The sequence below is a fragment of the Culex quinquefasciatus genome, chromosome 2 (assembly GCF_015732765.1).
Source record: "Culex quinquefasciatus strain JHB chromosome 2, VPISU_Cqui_1.0_pri_paternal, whole genome shotgun sequence".
Lineage (NCBI taxonomy): Eukaryota > Metazoa > Arthropoda > Insecta > Diptera > Culicidae > Culex > Culex quinquefasciatus.
In genome coordinates this window covers 53,765,902-53,790,577 of record NC_051862.1, presented here as the reverse complement: position 1 = coordinate 53,790,577, position 24,676 = coordinate 53,765,902, and the positions used below count along the sequence as shown (strand labels likewise).

General features: G+C 33.2%; 1 pseudogene; it reads left to right on the top strand.

Annotated features, from left to right (window-relative positions):
* Window positions 1-13,309: 13,309 nt before the first annotated feature.
* Window positions 13,310-13,772, top strand: LOC6050214 (annotated as a pseudogene).
* The last annotated feature ends 10,904 nt before the right edge of the window (window positions 13,773-24,676 follow it).

Here is a 24,676-nt window from a genome sequence, read left to right as displayed (position 1 = left end):
AATCACGAACAAAAATAATAAAAAATCGTTTTTTTTTCATTTTCTTGTTTTTGATATAAAATTTGAGTACTACGACCATTTTAGTCGAATTAGGGTTGTTGATTGCCTTTAAAAAAATAAAATGCATTTTTTTTTCAATATAGCATCACCGCCATTTGGCCGCCATATTGGATTTAAAAATCCTAAATAATTTTAGCGTAGTTTAGGGGTCATACCTATGCTCAACAATCAAAAATCAGACAACGAAAAAAAAATTTTTTTCGTGATTCGATTATCCGAGTGAAATTTTTCCGATGCCTTCGGATAATCGAGTTTGGACTTTACTAATTTTCTATGATTTGGAATATTTGTTTCAAATATAGGAAAAAATCAAAGATTTATTTTATTTTTGTATGGATTTTTCTTGATTTTTTAAAATGTTTATATTTTCGATTTAATAATTATTGTTGCTATGCTATGCTATGCTAAAAATTATTGATGGTTGTATATCATTCTTAAGTATTTTTTACTTGCTTCTCCTTTGAGCTAGTTTGTTTTATTTTATTAATAATTTTCATCAGCTTTGAAAAAAAAAACGAAATCGAATCTATTATTTTCAATTTATTAAGTGTTTTGTAAGAATTTAACAGTTCTGCTCCAGGATGTTACAATCAGAGGTATGAAAATTCAAAAATCTGTATTCTGAGAACGAATTTTCTATTCAATCGGCAATCGGCAACGTTGAAAGCATTGCCTTGAAAAATTTTTACGCTTTAAATAATATCCTTTTCTTAATTAAACCTTTCACAAAACAAAATCATCGCACAAATAAGCATTTTTGATAAATCTCGACAAATATGTGATCAATATCAAGTGACAAAAAAAAAAAGAATTTATTGTGAACTATTCTGATCTTTAGAGTCAAAATTCTCTCAAATCGACTCTCTGGCTGTCGATCTTCTCTATATCAATATTGCTCCTTGCACCGATGATTGCTTCAGTCCCTTCAAACTGCATACTTCGATTCTCTTCATTTCTCGATATTTTCTATTGCTTGAAGGATGTCTTCCTCGACGGTCCCTTGTATTCTTTTTGCTTTTCAAAACTTTTCCGGTTGTCAATAATTTCACTTTCTCGTGACTTGCATAGACATTTTTCTTTGAGAAACGAAGCTTTGAAGGGTGTTTGACATTTGTTTGTTTTTGTTTGCTGGACGTTACCATGATTCTCTCCCATAGCTGGTAAGGCCATTGCAAATATTTTTCAAAGTTTATGTCGCCCCCCCCCCTTCAAAATTGGTCCGCAAAATATATTTTTTTTCAAAAATCTTCAAAATTTTAATGAAAATAGAATTCAAATCAACTTCAAACAATCAAAAACGCATTTTTCTGCATTTATAATGATATTTAGCATGTTTGGGCTGTATTAAAAGTATTTTGAATTGTTATGAAATTCCAATGTACAGCACCGCAAAAACTGTTTTTTTTTTCCAAAAAAAAATAGTTTTCGTCAATGCTTAGGTATTTTTGAAACTAATGATTGCAAAACAACTGGGCAGGTGTAACATGCATTTTTAAACATTTTGTACATTCAAATGTTGAAACCAAAAAATGGGTTATTTTTTTTTAAAGAGTGTAACAATTTTGTTTTGAAACGCCTAAAATGTTGCTGAAGACACCAAATCGATAAGAAAAACCTGTTCTCAAGATACAGATTTTTGTATATTTGAATAGAATTTTTGTTTTAACGGTGATGCAAAATGCCTTTTTTGGCCATGGATAAAATACACACAAAGTTTGATGCAAAATAAAATTTACAAAAAAAATAATTTTCAAAAAAATCTCATATTTAAGAAGATGTCTGTCAGCAATAATCTTAAATAAAAAAAATTAAAGATTATGCATGTATAGATTTTTTTTATTTAAACAATTTCATCCAACCAAATATTTTCAAAATCCCTTAGTCTTCTCCACCTATGCCAGTTAAACTCAGCTTGTAGGGAGAGTGATGATGCAAGTTGCATGAACCTCGCAGCAGAAAGAAAGCAAGGCAAAACCCAAGCTCCTTTGGCAGATCCTGCAGGAGCAGTAAGTTGTGATTTTTTTTTCTTCTCGCATGAACAGAAGACGAAAAAAAGGTGTGCAAATATATGAGACTATGAATGTCGCGTGGTGGAGGTCGGAGGGTGGGCAAAGGGCAAAAGGTTGAGGTTGAAGTTTTTCCACGGGATATGAGAAAAGTATACTCTGCTGGAGGAGAAAAAAAACGGTGGTGGGTTTGGGGCGAATCTTCCACTAATCGGTGAAAGCTTGTTGATGCAATGATGACGACGATGAAGACGATGGAGATGGTGCTGATGTGGGGAATAAGGTGAAAGTTTACGATTACGAGATCTTTTTTTTTTACTTTTTTTGAGTTGGAGGGTTTTTTTTGTTGCTCAAGGCAAATAAGTAATCCGGTGGAAATTGGATGCATGATGCTGTTTTCGTGCAGGTCCTGGATGAGCAGAAAACTCACTTATCGCTTATCTTGCAAGAGTGATGAGTGGGCAACATCTGTTATCATGAAGTAAGATAAATTGGTAATCATGGCAGAAAATATTTGGTTTTATTTTGTATATGATCAACTTTTTAAAAAATATTAAGAAAATTCTGAATTCTATTTTATTATTTTTTCTGAATGTCCAAATTTTCAAACAAATATAAAAAAAAATTATAAAAAGCTTTAATTTGAAAAAAAAAAAAACTTATTTTTAGGGACAAAAATTTCATGAATCATGAATCAAACTGTGATTTGTATGTATGAGTAAAAATGAACGATTTGCGAAGTGTAAAGACAAACATCCTCTGAAGGAAAAGGGGTTTGACATGAGGGAATTGCATAAAGTTTTCATGCGGTTTTTTCCAGAATCGTGCAATATGTGTTGCTTGTTTTTCTTTTTTTTTTCAAAATAAAAACTTATTCTCAAGGAAAACCCCTACTGGTAGTGATGGTGATGATGATGCAAGACGTTTTACTGGCAGTTTTTTTCCCATTTGAAATGGGAAGGGATAAAACTGGTAGCAGTGTGGAGAAGTGGAAAAGTGGAAGATAAAAACAACACATAAACAGTTCAGAGAAGCTGCAGCCGAGGTAGAACATATGTTTGTTGAATGTCTCTCAGAGTGGGTGGGAAAAAGTAAGGAAAAGAGTTTTGCACCCTTTTTACTCGTGAGGATGCAAATGTAGTTGAGTGCAGGAAGGGATCTGGGAGTGTGGTTTATTAAAACTGAATAAAACATTTCTAATTAAGTTTATTTTTCTCGACTTGAGTGAAGTGTTGATGTTTTTCCTCTGTTTCCACTTGCAAGAGTTGAGCGGAGATGTGTAATGGCTTTGATTGGCGAGATTTGTCTGGAGCAGTTAAACTTTGCATTTATATGTGAAAAGAAGATGTCGTGGTGAATCTAAGAAAAAAGCTTTTCATTTGTGATACCTTAGATTTTTGCTTTGATTTTCTAGAATTTATTGAACCTTTCAATTCATATTTATTACTGTCTGTCACAAATTAATTTTCTACAATACAAGTACTTTACCCTTGTTTTATCCTCATGAATATACAACATTCACGCTACCCACTTTCCTAAGCACGAAAAAAAAGAATAATCATCGATGAAATATATTCATATCGACGATACACGCGCCACCGCCGACATACTTAAACATATATCTCCTCGCACTCCCCTCAAACGAATTTCGAGGAAAATCTTTTTTTCGGTATAGTTGGAATGAAAATGAGAACCACACGCAGAAAATCAATTTCGTCGTCACTACTAGCGCTCAAGGACCGACCCAAAAATAATACTTTGAGGCCAAAAGTAAAACAAAATTTGCATTAATTTCCTCCTCATGTCTAGAAAATTTTATAAGGAAAAGGGGTGGGGAGGACTCGAAATATACCTGGAACAGACTAAAAGCACCGCATAAAAATGCTTACACGCACTCGTAAAAATTACGCAACCTCCTAATGTGGCCGAAACTTAGTATTCCTTGTGAGGGGAAGGTGGGGTCAATTGGGCATCATTTTACAAACTTATGTTAAATTTGACAATTTTTTTTTAAATTGCTGACAAAAATAGTCGTAAAAATGTCACATGTTTTAACGTGAAGTTTCACCCCAATTCCCCACCTACCGCTCAAATAAAGCGAAATCAACCCCTTGGCGAAGGTGACTTCAAAGGAGTCGTCGTCGTCGTATCAAGAATGTGAATAATGAACAAGTTTATTAATGTGGAACCTAAAGGTCGACTACGAGGGAGTAGGGGTGAACCTCTCGAGAATGTTTTCCCATAAAAATTGATGTTACACACACGGTGGGGTCGCGCAGCCAGGTGGGTCGAAATCCTTTAACTAAAAAACACACACACACACACACACACACACCAAAAAGGGTGCCCTTGCCTGCACGATTCCGTGGAATAGATTGGAACGCGAGCGAACCGCCGAAAAACGAAAAAAGAAACCTGAAAAATTTTCCAAAAGAGGAAGTTTTACCTTTTTATGAGATCTTGATATGTGTGTTTTAGGGCTCGTTGGCGGCCGACGAGGAGGAAAATAATGAAGGGAAAAAAGGGTTGATTTTGCCTATATGTCGAACTGACATGCAATCGAGTTTTCGGCTTTATGTTTTTGAATTGAATGTCGTTGACTCGCGAGGAGGACGGTGTAGTCGGAAATGGAAATAAGGTTAAATGGAACTTTTATGGATGTTTGGCGGTGGTTTATCGTGACTTTGGCACTCCATCAATTCTTGTTTTGGTAGTATGGGTGACTGAATGAATTCTGCTTTATTTTGTTACTAAAAATCTCCATTTAAATTCTTTACTGTAAAAATATAATCAATGATCTTAAGAAAAAAAAATCCCTTAAACTTGACGTCCTTTTTAAAATTTTAAATTTTTTTTTCAATAAACTATCTATTTATAAATGCTTCCTGATGTTTTGTGAAGGAGAACAAAAACTAAAATAAATATATCTGAGCTGTTCATCATTTTGAAAGAAGAGTTTATCATTTAATTTCATGTAAGTGCATGTTTAAAATTAAATAAGATATTTTTAATTTTAAATAAATCTGTATTATTTTTTTCAAAAACAAGAATTAAATCCAGACCTGCCTTGAATGTTTCAGAAAAAAACTTATGAAAACAACCAAAGCACAACCATTTGAATAAAATATAAATATTGACAAACGCGTTGTGCCAGACCATAATGCGTTTGTAATCTTATGGTAATGTCTTAAATTTGTAAATTATAAATGAAATTATGAAAATCTTCACATCTTTTCAATTAAATGGTCACAAAGTTCAACATACAAAAAAAATTGTTAATGGCCCTTGAGCGCTTCACTTGAAAAAAAAAAATGCAGAGATTCACAATATATATTCTTCTGAAAAGTTCAAAATTAATTGAACTTATTTTATTTTTCTTACCAAAAATATGTTTTTTGAAAAAAATTTCTCTCTGATACTTTGAAGATTTGTTGAGAAAAATAGGAGCAACAAATTTATAAATTTATAAATAAAATTCTTGTCCATGAACCCTGACTGTAACATTTACCGAAGTAAAATTTTCTTGTTTCTTTTTAATGTTGATTGTCATGAATTTTGATGACCATATCGTCCAATTTCATCGTTGATGTGTGAGAATAATGGGAAAAGTATTTTAATATTTTTTTTGCAATTCCGTCGTGAAAGTACTTACTTTTCCTGTCATTCTTGAACGACGAAATAGCCTACTTTTCTGTACCAAAAATAACAGAATCGAATAGCAACACTTTTCAAAATAAATGCTGAAAAGTTCTACTTTTCAGCACTCAAATGGGTGCTGAAAAGTTGAACTTTTCAGCACTTGTTTCGAAAAGTAACACTTTTCAACATTTTTTTGATTTAAACGATTTATTGACACAATACATGAAAATTTGACATAAAATTTCACTCAGTGTGTGTTTTTTGGAATTGCAAAAAATGTTGTATGTAACTCGTTGCAAAACTTGATTTTTTCAGCACTCTTCGTATTTATCCAACTCGGTGAACCTCGTTGGATAAATGTACGACTCGTGCTGAAAAAATCCTCTTTTTGCAACTTGTTGCATAAACTACTATTAGATAGTCATAAACTATGAAAATCTTTCAACGCTTTCTGTAAGCTACAATATTTAAAAAAAGTTGAACAAAAAAATTGCAGATTTTTTTATCAACTTTTTTTTCACTAAAACTCAATTTCCCAAAATATGTGTTTTTTGATTTTCGAGATTTTTTGATATGTTTTAGGGGAAAAAATCCGCAACTTTTGATCCATAACGAAACATGGTCAAAAAATCTGCCGCCAAGTTATGAATTTTTGCAAAAAAAAACAGTGATTTTTGGAAAAAATCGAAGTTTCATGCAAAAACAAGTTTGACATTTTTTTAATGCAAACTTGAATTTTCAATCGAAAAGTACTTTACAGATTTTTTGATAAAGGGCTCCGTTTTCAAGATATAGCCACCAAAAATTTGATTTTAGCAAAATATTTGCAGTTTTTCAATTTTTAAATTTTTTTTTTGAAAAGTTCAGAAAATTTGTTATAAAATTATCTAAGAGACATTAAAGATTGGACTTCGGGTTGCTGAGATAGAGCCGCTTTAAGAAAAAGAAACACGAAAATTGAAGTTTTCTTAATCTCACCAAAACAACCCACCATTTTCTAATGACCATATCTCAGCAAATAATGGTCCGATTTTCAATGTAAATGCATGAAAAAATCGTGAAATTTGCCGATCTTTTCGAAAAAAATATTTTGAAATTTTTCAAATCAAGACTAGCATTTAAAATGGGCGTAATATTCAATGTTTGGCCCTTTAAAATTAAAAAAAAATCAAAATATTTTTTCGAAATGATCGGAAAATTTCACGATTTTTTCATGTATTAAAATTGAAAATCGCACCATTATTTGCTGAGATATGGTCTTTAGGAAATGGTGGGTTGTTTTAGTGAGATTAAGAAAACTTCAATTTTTGTGTTTCTTTTTCTTAAAGCGGCTCTATCTCAGCAATCCGAGGTCCAATCTTCAATGTCTCTTAGACAATTTTATAGAAAAGTTTCTGAACCTTCAAAAAAAAATATGTTTAGAAACGGTCACTCATGGTCACTATTTTTAAAAATTGAAAAACTGCAAATATTTCGCTAAAATCAAACTTTCGGTGGCTATATCTTGAAAACGGAGCCCTTTATCAAAAAACCTGTAAAGTACTTTTCGATTGCATATTCAATTTTGCATTGACAAATAATGTCAAACTTGTTTTTGCATGAAACTTCGATTTTTTCCAAAAATCACTGTTTTTTCAAAAATTCATAACTCGGCGGCAGATTTTTGACCATGTTTCTCTATGGCTCAAAAGTTGCGGATTTTTGTCCCTTAAAACATATCAAAAAATCTCGAAAATCAAAAAATACGTATTTTGGGAAATTGAGTTTTAGTAAAAAAAAAGTTGATAAAAAAATCTGTAATTTTTTTTTCTGTGTACCTATTTTTTTCTCAAAAGTCCTCAACAATACCTACAACTTTGCCGAAGACACCAAATTGATCAGAAAATTCACTCAAAAGTTACAGCTGTTTGAATATTTACATACCATTTTTGTATGGACAGCAGCCAAAATTGTATGGAGACTTGTATGGGTGAACCAATGACTCAAATAGCTTATTCGGTCATAGGGAAGGCCCCCACAAAGTTTAAGTTAAAAAAAAAAATCCATTTCCGGTTTAGGTAGAGAATTGCTCAGTTCTGATATTTTAACTGATATCTAAAGTAAGAATATGATATTTATCTATTAAAATTAATTTATTTTATTGTAATGGATGCATGATTGAAAAACAGTTTTTTTTATCAGATTTTGTTTTAAAGATGTTGTTTCAAGTGTGATAATCTTCCACAAAAAGCACCTCAAACTTATTTCATTTCCCGAAAATCGCTCTCTCTCTCGCAATCGCCCCTTAACCCCACATAATTGACCGCCACCCACTATACTTGCGCTTATAATTCCGTAAAATAAAAGAAGTGCAAAAAAGGAGGCATCTCAAGAGCGCCAAAATTACGAGATAAACCTGAATGGCCACTGCTGTTGTGTACCTTCGAAGCGAAAATGTCCCCTCTAGCGTAAACATCGGTGACGACCACGTCAATTAGCCCGGGAGGCTCGGAGGAAATTTTTTCTTGCATTTCCACCCAAATAAACACACGCGCTCGGGTTGAAAATCCCCAACATAAGCAGCACCATAAACCCGAAAACACTTCATTCTGGAGAGCCGAGCTAATTTGCTAATGAGCATTCTCCTATTCTTCCGCGATTTTTTCTTTTTTGTATGGGGACTCCAAGCTTGTCAACCCGAAGTAACGAAAGTGGGAGGCGAAGGGTTTTCCAAATGCATTTTCCCGTTGCTGCACTTGAGAAAACGACCACCAACTGGCTGGCAGCAGCAACGCCAGTCACCGAAAATGATGCTGTTGTGTTAAGGACATAATGCGGAAAAGCAGCTGCAAATCTCTTACTGTTTTCCAGTTGCCTTTTTCAACCTTTTTTTTGCGACTCCAGAAATGGACCTGATTCGAGGAAATGGGAAAAACGTCTGAGCAGGTCCTTTGGCAACACACCAGTGAGCAGAGAGAGAGGACTTCTGCTTCACCGGAGTTGGACACGGTGGGTTGAAATCACTAACAAAACTTGTAATTCAAGTTCTTAGTCAAAGCCATAGTAGAAGTCGTAGTCATAGGTCCAAGTCGTAGGTCCAAGTCATAGGTCGTAGTCATAGGTCAAAGTCATAGGTCAAAGTCATAGGTCAAAGTCATAGGTCAAAGTCATAGGTCAAAGTCATAGGTCAAAGTCATAGGTCAAAGTCATAGGTCAAAGTCATAGGTCAAAGTCATAGGTCAAAGTCATAGGTCAAAGTCATAGGTCAAAGTCATAGGTCCAAGTCATAGGTCCAAGTCATAGGTCGTAGTCATAGGTCCAAGTCATAGGTCGTAGTCATAGGTCGTAGTCATAGGTCAAAGTCATAGGTCAAAGTCTTAGGTCAAAGTCATAGGTCCAAGTCATAGGTCAAAGTCATAGGTCCAAGTCATAGGTCAAAGTCATAGGTCCAAGTCATAGGTCAAAGTCATAGGTCAAAGTCATAGGTCAAAGTCATAGGTCAAAGTCATAGGTCAAAGTCATAGGTCAAAGTCATAGGTCAAAGTCATAGGTCAAAGTCATAGGTCAAAGTCATAGGTCAAAGTCATAGGTCAAAGTCATAGGTCAAAGTCATAGGTCAAAGTCATAGGTGCAAGCCATAGGTCAGAGTCAGAGTCAGAGTCAGAGTCAGAGTCAGAGTCAGAGTCAGAGTCAGAGTCAGAGTCAGAGTCAGAGTCAGAGTCAGAGTCAGAGTCAGAGTCAGAGTCAGAGTCAGAGTCAGAGTCAGAGTCAAAGTCAGAGTCAGAGTCAGAGTCAGAGTCAGAGTCAGAGTCAGAGTCAGAGTCAGAGTCAGAGTCAGAGTCAGAGTCAGAGTCAGAGTCAGAGTCAGAGTCAGAGTCAGAGTCAGAGTCAGAGTCAGAGTCAGAGTCAGAGTCAGAGTCAGAGTCAAATGCTTATGATAAAATCCTAAAATTATCAACTTCAACCCCACCGTGTCCTCCGTGCTTGTCCACGTGGTCCATGCTCCAAGCAAACAAGTGGTTGTTCTGTGGCAACAACCATCTCAACTGAGCTGGTGTGCATGTGCTTCAATACACACAACCCCAAACAGCGTAGTCAAACCTAACCCTGACAAGTCGGACAAGAGTCCTCGACGATTGCTACTTTTCTCCGCACCCCGAACTCTAAGGACTCCAACGACGACGAGTGGGCCGAATTTCATCGTAGGAATGTCATACAAAAAGGCCTGAACCGCTGCAAGGTCTGGAAGATAGCTTCTCGCCCATACAAGGCCCATTGAGTTTTGTAACCAAATTCAAGCCTGTATGCAATCGTTGCGAGGGGAGGATGCTGCAGAAATGTCGGATTTTCCTGGGTCGTCGGAAAATGAAAACAAGATGATCACACTCGGGCTGTATGCAAAACCGCAAGCACACACACACACCGCAGAAAGTCGATGGAGCTAATTATTTCGTTGTTTTCCCCGGCCGTTGTCAAGTGGGACTGTATGGGAATGAAGGTCCGCGCTGAGGACTAAAGACTTGTACTTGTTCCTTTATTTTTGGGGAATTTTGAACGATGAGTTGTGTGCATTTTGAGAAGGGCATTGTTTTGGGACTGAAGTTGGTGGATTTTTCATTCATTACTGAAGAGTCGTGAACTTGGTACTATTTGTACAAATTCAATGGTCTAACAGGTTAAATTTTGCTAATCGTGTTGCTGCAATGAGATTCCTGCTTAAGAGCACTTTGAAAGAGCAGGCCTTTCTAGAGCAGTTATGAGAAAAATAAAAAAGTTGTTTCTTTTTCCAAATCTAACAAATTTTAAAAATTCGTGTAAACTTTCGAAATGTTTCCAAAATTGTCAACATTTTTTTCGATTGTGCAATAAATGTTGTCATAATAGACAACACAGTTGTTCAAAATTGGAAGAATTGGTAATGATTTTGGTTGTAGAACCAAATCAAGATAACTTAAGCAATTTAATTTTTAGTTAAGTGTAGTGTGGGAAAGGTGAGCATCTAATAACAATCATGTTTTGCAATTAGGTTTTTTTTTCACCTCAAACTTAGATTATATTTTGGTAATTTGAGTTAGTTCAACTAAGACGTACTTACAAAACTAAAATATCAATTTTAGAGTTGATTACCTTACTATTTTTGCATAAATTTTATTTTTTGGTCCTATTTAGACAGCAATGCCTTTTTTCAGTGATTTTGAATCAATACTATCACAAATAAAAGTTATTCGATGCGTTTGTATTTTTTTTTTCATTCAGAAATGTATGGAAATTTAAGTGCGCACCTTTGCACTCTTTTTCTTTTTTAGTTTACTGATGATGAAAAAAAAGAAAAAAAAAATTCAAAAATTCTTTAATGATTATCTAAATAATCGGCTTGGATAAACACTAGTTAGATGGTTTTAGAGATTAAGTGATTCTGATGTTTTGTAAATCTTATTTAGTAAACTTCTAAAATTAGATCAAAATGGCCAAATAGTGATTTTTGCCCTTAACTTACACAAACTTCAACTTTACTATTTTTTTTTTCAAATTCATAAAAATAACCTTAAAACTAATCAAAACCCGAATATGAGCTGGTGCACACCTTTGTCGAGTGAGCACTATTGCCTCGTACTTTAGCTCGTACTACTCTATTGTGTTTGATAGCTTGAAATGTCAAGTAGATTTTTTTATTGATCAAATAAATGTCAAAAGTACAATATACGTAATACTTGTAATTTTCTCAAATATAGTTCAATTTTCTTAGGATAATGAAAACTAACTAATACTAATTTGAAAGCAAAAATTATGTATTCATTGCATATGACCTTTCTAAAAACCAAACTTAAACAGTATTAACAGTTCCTCTGGTGGTGACGGTACGATAGCGGATTCGTATAACAATATTTTCCTCGAAGCTCGAGCCTAAATTCATAGTGGGCAATCTCGTGCCCGGTGCAAAGATTTATTCAAAAACTTCATAAATTAAAAAAAAATTCAGAATTGTTTTTAATCTCTTAAATTCAAAAAATTAAAAAAAAAATTAAGAAATTTATGAAATTTAAAGAATTTTACAAATTCAAGAATTTCAAGGATTTTAGGAATTTCAAGAATTTCAAAATTTTTAAAATTTAAAAAATTTCAAGAATTTCCAAAATTTCAAGAATTTCAAGAATTTTAACAAAATTATGAATTTAAAGAGTTTTAAGAAATTCAAAAGTTTCAAAGAATTCAAAAAATTCAAAAAATTCAAGAAATTCAAGAAATTCAAGAAATTCAAGAAATTCAAGAAATTCAAGAAATTCAAGAAATTCAAGAAATTCAAGAAATTCAAGAAATTCAAGAAATTCAAGAAATTCAAGAAATTCAAGAAATTCAAGAAATTCAAGAAATTCAAGAAATTTAAGAAATTCAAGAAATTCAAGAAATTCAAAAAAAAATTAAGAAATTCCAGAAATTCAAGAAATTCAAGAAATTCAAGAAAATCAAGAAATTCAAGATATTCAAGAAAATCAAGAAATTCAAGAAATTCAAGAAATTCAAGAAATTCAAGAAATTCAAGAACTTCAAGAACTTCAAGAAATTCAAGAAATTCATGAAATTGAAGAAATTCAAGAAATTTAAGAAATTTAAGAAATTCAAGAAATTCTAAAAATTTAAAAAAATTCAAGAAATTTAAGAAATTTAAGAAATCCAAGAAATTCAAGAAATTCAAGAAATTCAAGAAATTCAAGAAATTCAAGAAATTCAAGAAATTCAAGAAATTCAAGAAATTCAAGAAATTCAAGAAATTCAAGAAATTCAAGAAATTCAAGAAATTCAAAAATTTCAAGAAATTCAAGAAATTTAAGAAATTCCAGAAATTCAAGAAATTCAAGAAATTCAAGAAATTCAAGAAATTCAAGAAATTCAAGAAATTCAAGAAATTCAAGAAATTCAAGAAATTCAAGAAATTCAAAAAATTCAAGAAATTCAAGAAATTCAAGAAATTCAATAAATTAAGAAATTCAAGAAATTCAAGAAATTCAAGAAATTTAATAAATTCAAAAAAATCATGAAATTAAAGAAACTCAAGATAATTTAAAAATTCAAAAATTCAAGAAATTCAAGAAACAGTTTTGCTACTGCCAAATTTTTGTTTTTTTCTAAAAATCTGAGATATAATTTATCTTAATATAATATATGCTTAAGATTGTTCGTCTACCCGTCTTTTAAGTGCCTCAAACTGAAAATTAATGAAATTTTGCTACAATTGGGAGAAAAACGAATATAAGTGTCAGAGGTCACGGTGGCTCTTACGGCTTTTTGAAAACTTACCCGAGATATGTTCTTTACATTTTTTTTTATTTTATACCCAAGTAACCAGAAGCACTAAATCAAAACTCTAAATCCACTCTAAATAAACTTTCACGATGCTATGACACTTTAAATAGTCTTTCCCAATGTTTTGAAACATTTGTAGCTTGAAACATTATTATCTACTGTATAATGACATATAGAACAGCCAATTAAAGTTTCAAAGCATTTAGCTCAATAATGTTTCAAAGCATTAATGGTAAGCTTTATATATCAATGTAAAGTAAGCTTTTAAAGTTACATCACACTTTGACATTTCTTCAAATGTTTCAAAACACTAACTCCACATTAGTGAGAGCAAAGAAAGTTTGGCAGTATTTGGTGGTATTTTTGTTGATGCAGGAAAAATCGTTTGGAGGAGGTCCAGGTTTTACTCGGACGAGATCGTGTTCGGAGTGGCATACGTCTACGCCAGCTTCAACGATACCTTCGTCCACGTTACGGATCTTTTGGGCAAGTAACTATCTGGCGGAGCACCGGCGGCATGAAGGTCAAGGCTGATCGTGACAAGGCTCGCCCTACGCTGCTATGTGGCCGCTTTGTACGTAGGCGGAAAGTGCAAGTCCCTCGGAATCACCTCGCTGCACATGAAGCTGCGTGCCGCCGGCGGAACTTGCACCAAGACCCCGAGACCGGGTGCGCAATCGGTGCTCCGTGCCCTAGCCCGTTCGTCGATGAGTATTGTGAAGATTATCAATATCTTGTAAAGGTTTGAAGTGTATTGATTAATAAATATGTACTTTGTTTCAACCTAGCTAGTGTATTCATTTTTCATGGAACTACCTGAAGGAAGACTCTATCGACAAAAATCAAACGTGTAAACATATTTCAGGACGGGCGAGACGGTTGGCGCAGGGCATCTAGGTGAAACATCTCTGAACATCAAATCAACACGCAGTTTAAAATCTCGAATGAAGCACAATACAGCAAAAAAACGCAAACAAGCTTTCAAAAACCGTCATCCCAGCGTGAAAAGCACTCTCCCAAGAGAGAGAGAGAGCTGCGCGCAAAGCTTTTTTTTTTCTATTTCAAATACTGTCGGTAAGGTAGTATTTTGACGTTTTACCGCGGTATAACTCTATATCAACTCTACCAGTCGCCACTCAATTTTACCTCCATGCGTATAAAGTGAATATAAAGTTTTGAGACTCTGTATGCAAACTTTATATGTTGATATAGAGGGGATTTAAAGCTACCATATACAGTCCCACGGTTACTTGGGTAGTTTTTTGATCTGTTGTAGAATTTTTAAAGGAAACAAATTTAACACAATCTACAACTTTTTCATCCTCCACATTTCTTTTTTTATTGTAAAGGCTGAGCTACCGTGGCCGTCAGATAAGTGGTCAGTAAGAGGTCGTGAATTCGGTTAATCTGAGTAAAAGTTACTTTCTGAATAAAAATTATTTGTGCTGTTGAATTCGTTTAAAAAATCGAAAATAGAATTTTAATTAACTTTTCAACGAACATGAAAATAAAACAAGAACTCTACAACTCATTCAAATTGCTCACAGCTTACTTTAAGACTGTTAATACAACCAGAACAAACCCTGAATTTGCTCTGATTTTAAAAACATTCACCCACTCTTCCCCAACCAGCCAACCTTTCCACACACATTCACTCGGTCGAATCAATAAATCATAATGCAAGCAGAAAGCATTCATAGAAGGATATTTCATTTTTTAAGAATCACTTACTCCTCTCTAGCACTGCAACAAAAGGTGGGTGGTCAGGGTGGGGGAGGGGAACAAGGACCTGCTGCCACCAGACGACGAAGCAGCCGGCAAAAACCATAGAGGCAAGGATGTTGATGACAACACATATACATATAGGTTTGAAAAGGGGGGTGGGAGGGGGATGTGTGCAGATTTTTCCAAGCATTCATTGCCAGAGATTCGCGGCGGTTCGTCCTTGCATGTTGGCGAAAGGATGTGGAATCTTCCTTCTGCCTGGTTTGCATACAATCCTCAATCGTCAGCACAGATGTGGTGGGTGCAGCCAGCATCGGTAGCGTTGGGAGCTCCTGGGGACAATCCGGGAGTGGTATTGAGTAAGTTTCGTTTTTATTAACCTTCGATTGAGTTTTCAATTTGGTAAGAATTGCAAAGCATAAAAAATATACATTTAAAAAAAAAAACTTATAGTTTATAACAAAAATTCAAGCAGCAAAAGTTGCTCAAACTAATCTAATAAATATGAACAAAAAACGGAGGAATATGAGCAGTAGAGGGTTAAGGATCTCCCACAAGACACATCCAGACATACGACGACGAAGACGATGCATACTTTCATTTCCACTAATTTCTTAGTCGCTGGAATTCGTTTCCTTGTGCTTCCTTCCTTGCATGGCACCGTGTCCCACAAGATTTTTTTTCTACTGGAGATGGTGTCCTCCAAACAAAAAAAGTAGGGAATGAGGTTTGGGGACCCACCAACCGCCTCTGTTTGCCAACTCCACACAACAACAGTAAGAACAAGACGACGAGTTTTTTTCTTCTTCTTCTCAAGGAGGCTTGAAAAAAAATGCGACGACAAACTCAGTTTGTATCTTACGATTTTCCTTTTTTTTGCTGCGTTTGTTACAGCGAAAAAACACGGCTCCCGTTTTCCACGGGGGTATAAATATGCGATAAATGGAAATAAATGAATCGAACGTACATAAATTCATATGAGTAAGCAAGAAGGAGCTGCTGCTCACTGTTACTTACTTTTCTACTAACGGTGGGATTAAAGGAGCGAACAATGCTCGACGGGATGGTTCTTGAAGTTTCTTGAGTGTGGGGAAAACCATCCAATTTTTGTAGAATGAAAAATATTGAAATTGGAATTACTGCTGCTGGCCCAACTGTCAATGTGAATGAAAGTTTGAGTTATTTCTGGATACAAACAGAAATAATAAATTATTGATATATTTATATCAGGTTTGGCCCACCTTATTAATGAGCAACTCTCTACGAAATCGGCCGATTTCGACCATTTTTATTTTTTGTATTTTTTTATTTGGCTCAAACTTTGTGAGGGCCTTCCCTATGACCAAATAAGCTATTTTGTGTCATTGGTTCACCCATACAAGTCTCCATACAATTTTGGCAGCTGCCCATACAAAAATGGTATGTAAATATTCAATTTGGTGTCTTCGGCAAAGTTGTAGGTATTGCTGAGGACTTTTGTGAAAAAATAGGTACACTGAAAAAAAATGCAGATTTTTAAATCAACTTTTTTAACAAAAACTTAATTTCCCAAAATACGTATTTTTTGATTTTCGAGATTCTTGATATGTTTTAGGGGACAAAAATCCGCAACTTTTGAGCTATAGGGAAACATGGTCAAAAAATCTGCCGCCGAGTTATAAATTTATGAAAAAACAGAGATTTTAGGAAAAAATCGAAGTTTCATGCAAAAACAAGTTTGACATTATTTTTTAACGCAAAATTGAATTTGCAATCTAAAAGTACTTTACAATTTTTATGATAAAGGGCTCCGTTTTCAAGATATAGCCACCGAAAGTTTGATTTTAGCGAATTTTTTGCAGTTTTTCAATTTTTAAAAATAGTGACCATGAGTGACCATTTCTAAAAATATTTTTTAGAAAAGTTCAGAAAATTTGCTATAAAATTGTCTAAGAGACATTGAAGATTGGACCTCGGGTTGCTGAGATAGAGCCGCTCTGAGAAAAAAAAATACGAAAATTGAAGTTGTCTAAGTTTCACCAAAACAACCCACCATTTTCTAATGACGATATCTTAGCAACCAATGGTTCGATTTTCAATGTTAATACATGAAACATTCGTGAAATTTTCGAAAAGTGTTTAATTTTTAAGTATTTAAAAATGCATTTTGCAATGAGTTTTTCTCAGTGTCACTGCATTTTTCAACTCGTGGTATCTAGGAATCAATTTGTTTAATGATTTAAAATGAAGCTTTTGTTAAATTTTCTGCGCTTTTACAAATTAAAATAATTTCAAAATTTTAATTTCAAAAAATGGAAAAATATTTTAAACATTTTTAACATCCAAAATAAGTGTTTTTGCCCTTTTAAAATGTTACTTCTTGATAACAAAAAAATTAATTTTTTCAATTAAAAAGAGCAGAAATTCTCACAAAAGCTTTAACTTTGAAAATTGTACCAATCGTTTACAAAATATCGTGAGTTGAATTATGAGAGCTAATTAGGTAACAATGGCACTGATAAAAACTCAGTTTTCACAAAATTAAAACTTGAAGAGCCTGTATCTTTGCAAGCAGCAGTCCGATAAAAGAAAAAAAATATGTTAGATTTTTTTCTAGCTTATCGATACTTGTTTTGTCTATAATTTGGAAACGGTGATTTAAAAATATGTTTGGAAATATTTGAGGTTTTGTTTTAAGCAAAAATCCCTTTTTCATTTTTTTTCTTTGCTCCATCCTTAATATTAGCGCGATAGATGCATATTTTTATGTCTGTCTAAAGAAATAAAAAATTAATAATAATTTTTTTTTGAAATTTAAGATAAAGTGATGAAAATTTAAATAAAAAAAAACTAGAAATATTTTGAACAGAAGATGTGTGCAACGTGAGAAAAGAAAAAAACACTCATCTAGTAAAAAATGCTCTCCAGTGAATCTAATTTTTTGAATCACCTCTGTTTTATGACATGATTACAGTCGAATAGCTCTGTAAAAATTTTTTAAGATATTTTTTTATTTAGATGAAACTTTGTAAATATGAATATATTTTAAAATTTAAACGCTTTCAATGAATAATTTTGAATTAAGATTGTTTGGATGTAGCCATTTAAAAAAAGGTGCAAACCTTATGCAGCAAGAAAAATATAAATAAGTACTTAAATTAAAATCCAGACGGTAATAACTAAATTCTTGTCTTTTCAATAACAAATACTGTTAAAATAACAGAAAGTGTTATGGAATAATCTTGAAAAATCCATTTTTGCATAAGAGTTCAATAACAGTTTATGTTATCATAACAAAAATTGTTATTGGTCTGATATTGATTGACAGCAAAAACAACTTGAGAATAACATTTTTTGTTATGGAAGAATAACTCCAAACGTTATTGGGATGATCGGATTAGTTGTTAAAATAACAAAAAATAATAACAAAGATTTGTTCGAAAAATAACGTAAAATGTTATTAGTCTGTTATTACAATAACAATCCAATAACAAAAAAAATCATAACGGCGAATAACAAATCTTGTTATAAATAACATAAAATGTTATTGGCCTAGTATTTTCAAATAACAAAGAATGTTATTCCCAAGTTATTTCCGTCTGCTCGGGATCACGCATTTTTAAAAAAAACTTTCTGTTCGATTTGAAGTTTTCGGTAAAGTTGTAGGACAGTTCAGAAAAAAATGGTTTCGAATATATTTTTTCATGTGTGAGAATTTTGAAATATGAACCAGACATACCATTTGAAAATATCAAACAAAGTTTTTAATAGAAAATGTTGAAGGAAATATTGGCAACCTTCATGAACGATTTTTTAATCATGGTGTTGCAACATCCTAAACTCTGACACAAAAGACCTGATCTGATGAAAAGTATAAGATCAACCTTTAAATTCATTTAAACAAAAAATGTTGGAGGAAAAAAGCGTGTGGCCTTTCTTTGAATTAGTTGATTTTAATCGATGAAAAATAAAACACATTTTGCAATAAATGTTACTCTCAATAAATAAAACTACAAAAGATTCCAGATTTAAAGCAGAAATGATTGTTATTACAAATAGAAAATTTGTATTCATTCATTGCATAAGTTTGTGTAAGCTCTTGTTTTTTTAACATGTGTGCATGATTTCTTCCGTTTTTTCTAATGAATAAATTAAAAATAAATTTAAAAATATTTAGATATTTTGTGAAACTACGATGCATTGCAGTTTTTTTTTTCGCTAAAATTGTGTGTTTTCCACACTAAGTTTTTATAAACACACGATTAAAAAAAAAATAATTCACTCTAGCCTAATATGGATTTTGACATTCTTTTAACCCGTTATAGTTTAGGAAAAAACATGAGCAATTCTCTACCAAAACCGGAAATGGATTTTATTTGTATTTTTTTATTTGGCTCAAACTTTGTGGGGCCTTCCTTATGACCAAAAAAACTATTTTGTGTGATTGGTTCATCCACACAAGTCTCTATACAATTTTGGCTGCTTTCCATACCAAAGTGGTATTTAAATATTCAAACAGCTGTAACTTTTGAGTGAATTTTCTGATCAATACTTGCAGATTGCCACCATATCTCAGCAAATAATGGTCCGATTTTCAATTTTAATACATGAAACATTCGTGAAATTTTCCGATCTTTTCGATAAAAATATTTTGAAATTTTTTAAATCAAGACTAGCATTTTAAATGGGCTTAATATTCAATGTTTGGCCTTTTTAAAATGTTAGTCTTTATTTAAAAAAAATCAAAATCGAAAAGATCGGAAAATTTCACAAATGTTTCACGTATTAACATTGATAATCGGACCATAAGTTGCTGAGATATCGTCATTAGAAAATGATGGGTTATTTTGGTGAGATTAAGAAAACTTCAATTTTCGTGTTTCTTTTTCTTAAAGCGGCTCTATCTCAGCAACCGAGGTCCAATCTTCAATGTCTCTTAGACAATTTTATAGCAAATTTTCTGAACTTCTCCAAAAAAATATTTTTATAAATGGTCACTTATGGTCACTATTTTTAAAAATTGAAAAACTGCAAATATTTCACAAAAATCAAACTTTCGGTGGCAATATCTTGAAAACGGAGCCCTTTATCAAAAAATCTGTAAAGTACTTTTCGATTGCAAATTCAATTTTGCATTAAAAAGTAATGTCAAACTTGTTTTTGCATAAAACTTCGATTTTTTCCAAAAATCACTATTTTTTCAAAAAATCATAACTCTGCGGCAGATTTTTTGACCATGTTTCTCTATGGCTCAAAAGTTGCGGATTTTTGTCCCCTAAAACATATCAAAAAATCTCGAAAATCAAAAAATACGTATTTTGGGAAATTGAGTTTTAGTGAAAAAAAAGTTGAGTAAAAAATCTGCTTTTTTTCCGTGTACCTTTTTTTCTCAAAAGTCCTCAACAATACCTACAACTTTGCCGAAGACACCAAATTGATCAGAAAATTCACTCAAAAGTTACAGCTGTTTGAATATTTACATACCATTTTTGTATGGACAGCAGCCAAAATTGTATGGAGACTTGTATGGGTGAACCAATGACGCAAAATAGCTTATTTGGTCACAGGGAAGGCACCCACAAAGTTTAATTCAAATCAAAAAATACAAAAAATGAAAATGGTCGAAATCGGCCGATTTCGTTGAGAGTTGCTCACATGGATTTTTTTTAAATATTTTTCAAATAGACATTTTTATAACATTAATAACAAACAAAGGCTGGACATATGGATTGTCCAAATTAGAATTGTGATTTTTATTGCATGCAGTACAACATCAATTGGTCTTAAAACTTTGTTGTTACAAAACCAATATTCGGTTTGAGTTTTTTTTAATACAGTCAATGCAAATAATAAATTTAAAAAAAACTTTGTCGCAAAGTTTGCATTAATATTTGTGTAGTGCGTCAATGGCATTTTCTGAAGCAGCTGACTGTATTGATCTTTCAATATTTTATTCCTGATATTAACATGTAATGAATATCGATTTTTCCCAAAATTTCCGCATCATATTGACTTGCAACCAGCATCCTCCGCTAAACAACACTCATTGTCCTTGGATTTCCCTCACGCACCACCCATCGAAATATACTTTGTGGCCCACCACAAGCTTGTGGGTGCAGTGCAGGGGGTGGTGACTGCTTTCGCTCACTCATAATGATGTAGGTCCTTCTCGTGTTCGCGCCTCAAGTAGGGCAGCATTAGCAGGCCGAAAGAAAAAAAATCTCCATCTTATCCTAAGCCCTCCCCCACCCCCTTCCACACACATCACATCACACACAATCGTTAATGATAATGCGTGCGAGTGTGTGTGTATACGTGGCGGGGTGTGTAATGAGGGGGTGGGTAGGAGGAGGCAAGCAAACCCTCGACAGCAGCATAGAACATGCTTATCGTAGCATATGCAAATGAGAGCAACGATTCGGAGTTTCGTTTTTTTTTGTACTCGGATATATTCAACTTCTTTTTCTTTTTTTCTGGGTGCTGGTGGTTTGTTCGAATGCCGGGTCGGTCGTGTGTTTGCCGAAAAGATATCACTTGGAGAGTGGGTGATTGTGGATGGTAGATCTTTTTTTTTCTCTACAGAGTGTTTTGTTCGTTAAGGAGCCAAAACAAAAAAAAAGATCCTGCACGCGGTTATGCTTTTTGGAGTGCGGCCCGCGATTTCAATGAAGAGAGTTACTGACTGTGAATTTGGATTTTCCAAACCGGACTTCTCAAACCGGTTCACGATTCAAGTGAGAACAAAATGAGACACGTTTACCCTAGTTATGCGTCCTTCTCGTCACTGCTGGTGTTGTTCATATTTTATTCCATATAAATTTTTGGGACTATTCACGTCATGTATGGAGATGAAATGCGTCTTGTAGGGAGCTCTTTGTTTGGACTTGGGTTCTTGCTGGATTTTTTTTTTCTGCGGTGTTGTTTCTGTGTCCCTAACGAAAATGAGTATTCATTTTGTTGGCGCGAGGGTAATGAACTGTATGTGTTGGATACGAATGTGTATGTATCAGTAAGGATATGTCGTAATGAGTCGGGAATTTATACAATTTATGATGGATATTCTTATATTTCTTTGGATTTCAATTTCATAACACAAAAAAGCCAATTATTCAAATTGTTTTGCTATTTCTTTTTTCAGTTTTAAATCTGCTTACAAAAAAAAAATAATAAATCTGCAACAGGGATTTAAAAAAAATGTTTTTTTTTCAAGGATGCAAAAAATTAACATAGTTTCTATAAGAAAAAAATAGCAAATATTGTTCAGCCTTTTGTAAATATTAATTGCAGGGATACTTTTTATTCAGAATTAATTTTGGATAGAAAAAAAAATTTAAAAAACATTTCGCTGATTGGAAGCAAAATTATGGGAATGTGTGATTTGTATCAGATCAAGGTTATGCTCTAAGCAGTGATTATTCACAGCAAAGAAAAAATAAAATTGAAAAATATTGGGAATAACAGCAATTCTACAAAAAATACACATAAATGTTTGTCATTTTGGATCAATTCTGTACCGAAATTCTATGGAAAATTTAGCAGTAGATCAAGGTTAATATTTACATGTCTTTTACTTTATACAACTTTATAAAATGCTCAAAAAATCAATATGGATTGTGTTTTAAGCCAAACTAAATAAGGAAAAAAAAATTTACTGACATCTTATAATTTTCATCACGATATTTTGTAACATTTTACAGATAGCCATACAATGTTTCTCTAAACATTTTTCAAAAATATACTATGAAATTAGAGCACTTTGTTCGTGGTTCCCAATTTCATTTTATCTCTCCGTGTTATCGGTTTAACGGCATTTTAAAACAAGGATTACTCAATTTTTCATAAATTTCAAGAGAAACTCAAATATTTTAGCATGGAGAGCAATCAGATAATTTTTAAATTTATTTAAAAAAACTAACTTAATCCACCTATGTGGTTGTTGCCTTCCTCACTTTTTACCAACATTTGGTGATATGATGGGTTTGGACACAAATTCTATCTATCTTCTATATATATACAAAATTTTGACGGTTTTGTTCGAACGCGAATCAATTCAACACGGAACGTCCGATTGAGGTGCTCTTTATTGCGTTGGGTACGTATGGTAAGTTCGTGAGTGCCAAAAAGTTACAACCGATTCCGGAAAATTTGCAGATTGTATGGGAAAGGTTCAAATTAAGTTTTGATCACAGGAGGCTGAATAAGCAAAAAGGTCAAAACGTCAACAAACGAAAAAAGGCAGAACGAACTTTGTCAGGTAAGGCTTGTTTCTCAATAAAAAAAAATACACAAATGTCACTTAAGCGGTCATAACTTGAGACTGAGCGTTGTCAGATCTTCAATGTTTTGTACTCATTAGAAAGGTCTTTTAATTCAAAAAAGTTCATAAATATCACTTAAGTGGTCATAACTTGAGACAGGGTTGCCAGATCTTCAATGTTTTGGACTCAATGGAAAAGTTTTTCGATAACCTACCCAACGATGGGCTGGATGATGGATCCGGACATAGTTTACATACATTTAAGTGAGATATGGCTTCAGAAAAGTACATAAATATCACTTAAGTGGTCATAACTTGAGACAGGGTTGCCAGATCTTCAATCTTTTAGACTCATTGGAAAGGTCTTTCGATTACCTATCCAACGATGGGTTGGATGATGGATCCGGACATAGTTCACATGCATTTAAGTGAGATCCGGCATCAAAAAAGTACATAAATATCACTTAAGTGGTAATAACTTGAGACAGGGTTGCCAGATCTTCAATGTTGTGGACTCGTTGGAGAGGTCTTTTGATAACCTAACCAACGATGGGTCGAGTGAGGGGTCTGGATATAGTTTACATGCATTTATGTGAGATCCGATTCGCTACTCTGACACTTTTTTATACGTAACTTTTGAACTACTTATCGAACCTTCAAACAATTCAATAGTGCAGTATGGGGCACCGGATCGAATGCAACTTATTTGACTCAAATCGGATCAGCCAGTGCCGAGAAAACATGGCAAGAATTTTGAGCACCAAGGGGAATACGCACACACATACACACACACACACAGACATTTGTTCAGTTTTCGATTCTGAGTCGATAGGTATACATGAATATAGGTCTACGAGCTGTTTTTCAAAAGTTCATTTTTCGAGCAGGATTATAGCCTTACCTCAGTGAGGAAGGCAAAAAATATCCAGAGGGCCTTAGGGTCAAGGCTCAATTTTTTTCTGATTTTTAAGTTTGTAATTTTTCTTAAAATTGATTAAAATAGTTCAAATTTGTTTGAAATGTTATAAAATATGAGAACCAGAAAATGTCTTTATTCTGAAGTGGTCTTTTTTCGGTATTTTTTTAGAATTTAATTTTTGTATTTTTTATTCGACTGAAACTTGTTTGGTGCCTTAGTCATGCCCAAAGAAGCCATTTTACATCATTAGTTTGCCCATATAATTTTCCATACAAATTTGGCAGCAGTCCATACAAAAACGATGTATGAAAATTCAAAAATCTGTATCTTTTGAAGGAATTTTTTGATCGATTTGGTGTCTTCGCCAAAGTTGTAGGTATGGATACGGACTGCACTGAAAAAAAAAAAACATACACGGTGAAATTTTTTGGTGATTTTTTATTGAATTTAATAGTCACTAAAACTTGATTTGCATAAAAACACAATTTTTAATATTTTTCTTTCTTTGATATTTTTAGAGGACATCAAATGTTAACTTTTCAGAAATTTCCAGGTTGCGCAAAAAATCTTTGACCGAGTTATAAATTCTTTAATCAATGCTGATTTTTTTCAAAAAATCAAAATATTGGTCGCAAAAATATTTCAACTCCATTTTTCGATGTAAAATCAAATTTGCAATCAAAAAGTACTCAAAGGAAATTTTGATAAAGTGCACCGTTTTCAAGTCAAAGCCATTTTTAGGAAATTTTTTGAAAATAGTCGCAGTTTTTTATTTTTTTTTAAATCAGTGCACATGTTTGCGGGTCTCGT